Source organism: Fistularia commersonii, unplaced genomic scaffold, assembly GCF_037954325.1.
Source record: "Fistularia commersonii isolate RoL2024-O1a breed Wild unplaced genomic scaffold, RoL_Fcom_v1.0 HiC_scaffold_110, whole genome shotgun sequence".
Taxonomy (NCBI): Eukaryota; Metazoa; Chordata; class Actinopteri; order Syngnathiformes; family Fistulariidae; genus Fistularia; species Fistularia commersonii.
In genome coordinates, this window is record NW_028234068.1 from 20,001 (window position 1) to 25,000 (window position 5,000).

Here is a 5,000-nt window from a genome sequence, read left to right on the forward strand (position 1 = left end):
ACATAACTCCGCTCTTCCGCTTCTCCGCTATGGGCCCTGGTACTCCCGATCCTCCGAACTCAGGTGAATTGCGTGACGTGCTTCTGCTCTACTATAAGCCCCTACAAACTTCGAACACGGCTGTTATCACCCTGTTACTGCATTTCAATGACACCCATTTGCTTTCGATCTCAGTGTCTGCCACCGTACGGAAAAAGCGGGGGGGTGGGGGGTGGGGGGGCATAAGCGCATTCGTGCTGTAAGTAATCAGAAGTTAATAGTGTTAACGGTTTGCGAGAAATTTTTAATGCTAGACAAAAAAAGAAAATTAAAAGGATATAATTAAATAAATAGATAGAAAAATAAAATTAAAAACGAAAAAAAAAAAATTGTGAGGGGAATATAACATGTAATTAAGTTGGCGGTTCACAGGGAATCTCAGACATCAAACTGTTTTTAATTGAACATAAATAGTACACCCAAATATACAAATGTACAAATAAACATAGCAAGGTAGAACTGAATGTCAATGAAACAACCAGGCATGAGGAAGCAACGGACATGAGGACATTTGTTCTGTATGTAATGAGAAGTTAATAGTGTTACAGGTTTGTGAGAAATTTACAGTGCTAGACAAAAAACGAAATTAAAAGGAAATAATTAGATAAATAGATAGACAAATGAAATTAAAACCAAAAAAAAAAAATGCAAGGGGAATACGACATGTAATTAAGTTGGCGATTCACAAGGAATCTCAGACATCAAACTGTATATTTTTTGTTGTTTATATATAAACATATATAAACAAACATATATTGTTTGTTGTTTATTTTTGGGATATATTGAGGAATATTTAATGGAAAGGAGTCACAATCGCTTTTTGACAATGTCGAAGTGTATACGTGGCTATAGAATTTAAAGTTTTCATTAGAAATTATAGCCTCATCTGTAATTTCCTTGTTGTTAAGACGGGCTTAGCTTTGCTCCGCTCCTCCTCTCCTCCGCTCCTCCGCTCTTCCGCTCCGGGCCCTGGAACTCCCGATCCGCGGGACTTCGGTGAATTCCGGGCCAGTTTTTTGCTCTTCTGCTCTCCTCCCCTCCTCCGCTTCTTCGCTCCCCCGCTTTGGACCCTGGAACTCTTGAACAGGGCCGGGCTTCTGCCCTCCGCCTCTCCTCTGCTCATCCGCTCCAGGCCCTGGCACTCCCTGTGATCCAGTCATTCGCATGTGCGTGCCCGGAGGTCCGGGAGCTCCACTCAAACGTCCGGGGGGGATAAGGGTAAGGGGTCCTGCCCCCCCCCCCCCTCGCCGCCTCTGAGAAGAGAAACATCTCCTCCACTCCTCCGCTCATCCGCTGCGGAACCAGGTACTACCGATCCGCCGGACTCAGGCGAATTGCAGAAAGGGGTTTTGCTGTCCTCCGCTCCTCCGCTCCTCCGCTCCTCCGCTCCTCCGCTCCTCCGCTCCTCCGCTCCTCCGTTTCGGGCCCTGGAACTCCCGAGCCGCTGGACACAAGCGAATCACGGTCCGGGCTTCTGCTCTCCTCCGCTCCTCACCTCATCCGCTCCAGGCCCTGGTACTCCGTGTCCGCGGGAACCCCCCCCAACCCACAAAAACAAACTCTCACACACACACAAACACACGCACACACACAAAAACACACACACACACACACAAACACACAAACACACACAGACACACCTGAACTCATCATCGCTGTGCTGATAGCATTGGCCGAAACGTATCCACAACCAAACCAACATTAGCTCATCCAGTCATTCACATATGTGTGTGCCCAGAGGTCCGGGAGCTCCAGTCATAACTCCGGGTGATCTCTGTCCGGAGTAGGCTCACCTTAGCCGGTCTAAGGGGTCCTGCTGCCCCCCAGCTTCCCCGCCTTTGAGAAGAGACACATAACTCCGCTCTTCCGCTTCTCCGCTATGGGCCCTGGTACTCCCGATCCTCCGAACTCAGGTGAATTGCGTGACGTGCTTCTGCTCTCCTATAAGCCCCTACACACTTCGAACACGGCTGTTATCACCCTGTTACTGCATTTCAATGACACCCATTTGCTTTCGATCTCAGTGTCTGCCTCCGTACGGAAAAAGCGGGATGGGTGGGGGGGCATAAGCGCAATCGTGCTGTAAGTAATCAGAAGTTAATAGTGTTAACGGTTTGCGAGAAATTTTTAATGCTAGACAAAAAAAGAAAATTAGAAGGATATAATTAAATAAATAGATAGAAAAATAAAATTAAAAACGAAAAAAAAAAATTGTGAGGGGAATATAACATGTAATTAAGTTGGCGGTTCACAAGGAATCTCAGACATCAAACTGTTTTTAATTGAACATAAATAGTACACCCAAATATACAAATGTACAAATAAACATAGCAAGGTAGAACTGAATGTCAATGAAACAACCAGGGATGAGGAAGCAACGGACATCAGGACATTTGTTCTGTATGTAATGAGAAGTTAATAGTGTTACAGGTTTGTGAGAAATTTACAGTGCGAGACAAAAAAAGAAATTAAAAGGAAGTAATTAAATCAATAGATAGACAAATAAGAAATTAAAACGAAAAAAAAAAAAAAAAATTGCAAGGGGAATGTAACATGTAATCAAGTTGTTTTTTTTTTTTTGTTTTTTTTTTTTACCAAAAAAAAAAGGAACCTCGGACATGGGTAACTATATTTTTTTGTTTTCGGATTTTTCCATAAGTTTTAAGGATTTTTTTTTTTTTTTTTATATTTCAAAATCGTTTATGAAGACATTAAAATTTGGGGAGCATTTTTGCATTCTGTTCTTGTGAATGAAGAACTTGGCCAGGCCTAAAAGAACATTGACACAGAGTTCATCTGTTATGTTGCTTATAAGTAAACAGAATGTTATATCATCTTTTGAGAAGGAAACTGGTGACGATGGAATGAGAAGGAGAAAAAATATATGGTCAGTGGTTTCAATGTTGTCTTCAAAAAATGTACAAATATTATCTTCAAAATTAAAGCGTACCCTCGATAATTCCTTAGATGGGTAGATGTCAGTCATAATTTTGAAGTGGGTCTCTTTTGCCTTGGGGGTATGGGTAGAGTCAGATACATAGTTCGCAGCGTGGCAATCGATTCCTCATCAAATTTATTTAAAATATCCTTTTTTTTTTTTTTGACGTCCAGGGAATAAGTTTCCTGTGAAACATTTCCTAATAAAGGAGTTGCCGCGCTTTCTGTCCACAATTGAGATTCCCTGGAGTGATAGTCGGGGTAACTGTGGTTGTACGGTTCGGTGCGTCATTATATTTTTGGTCAGGAATACAAATTGTCGAGGCAGTGCGTTTCGTAACTTTTGCAACTCTAATATGGGAGGCTTGAATCTGTGTGTAGTACAGAACTGCTCATTGTCCAGAGGACTGCCAGTGTCATCCATCAAGTCAATTATCGACCATATACCTTTCTCAAAGCATTCCTTGTAAAACAGAGGTTTGTTGCCATGCAGTACATATCGATTGTTCCAAACTATTATACTGTGTGGTGAGAAATTGTGTACGTATATCATTTTCCAGTATAATAATATTTGTTTATGGAACTCTGAACATTTGACAGGAATCTTGTTGATATCCAAGTCAGAGATAAGCAGAAGACTCAGGCCGCCGACTTTGTTGAATAAGTAGTTTGGAGTACAATACCAGAAAGAACGATGAGGTTTGATCCAGGATTTCAACCAGTTCACCTTCAATGTCCCATTCAAGCAGTCCGACTCTATCACTTTCAGCCCTCCTTCACTTGTTTCTTTCACCATATGTGATTTTTCTTAGATGGTGTGGTCTGTTCCTCCAGATAAAGTTGAAATTGATTTGGTTAACAGATTTTACGAGTTGATTTGGAGCAGCATTGGAATACGCTGGGTATATACATCTGGATAAACACATCCATTTTAGTCAAATATATCCGGCCTAATATTGATAAATCTCTCTGGAGCCATATATTAGAATTAAGCTTTACTTTGATTCAGTTTAGATTCAATGTTCCTGGATTGATTTAACGTTTGGTCCTTGGATAGGAAAATGCTCAAGTATTTTATTTCTGATTTCATAGAAACATCGCTGATTTCCTTTAGTGGCGAGTCATGCAGCGCAAGAAGTTTGCATTTCTTTAAGTTTAATGACAATCCTGAAGCCTTGGAGAATGTTTTGGTTGTTTTCGGCACTTATTGGGACTTGATGTTCATTTTTCAAAACTAAGGTTGTGTCATCTGCCAGCAGGCTAATAACAATTTCAGTCCCCAGCACGTCTAACTTTTGGATATCGTTGCTCTTTTCAACATAAACGGCTAGCATTTCGGTAGCAATTATAAATAAATAGGGTGAGATGGGGCAACCTTGGGGGATTCCCACATCAACATGGAAGCTCGGAGTGGTGCCGCTTGGCAGGGTGACACAGCTATGAATATTCTCATAGAGCCCACGGATCACATTCCTGAATATTTAACCAAATCCAAAATGTTCGAGCGTTGCTATGATAAATGGATGTTCGACCGAGTCAAAGGCTTTAGAAAAGTCCAAGAAGGATATGCGGCCATTATCTTCAATGCGATACGCCTCTAAACCCATCGTTCGCCCCGACTCGGGGAATCCTAGAGCCTACTTGCACCCCCGCCCTAACTTAACTCCCTCACTCGTGGAGCTCCCTGAGCTCCACACATCCCGGAGCATCACGCCGACTCATTCACATTTGAATGATTGTCTTTATTTTATGTCCGCTAGATAGAGGCATCCGCACATGCGCATCAGTGGAGCTTCAGGCCGGCTGAGGCATGGACTGAAAATCATAAAGACATGTGTGATGAGCTAAAAGGAAGATAAGCATATTTTTATAATAAATGTAAGAAAGAGAGGGTAATGCAGCCTCAGGGCGGCACTGGCCCGTGTCTCTCCAAGCCTGCCTTTGGGGGGGGGGGGCACGGAGCAGTGTCTCCCTGTGCCGGTCCCAAGCCCGGATAAATGCAGAGGGTTGCGTCAGGAGGGGCA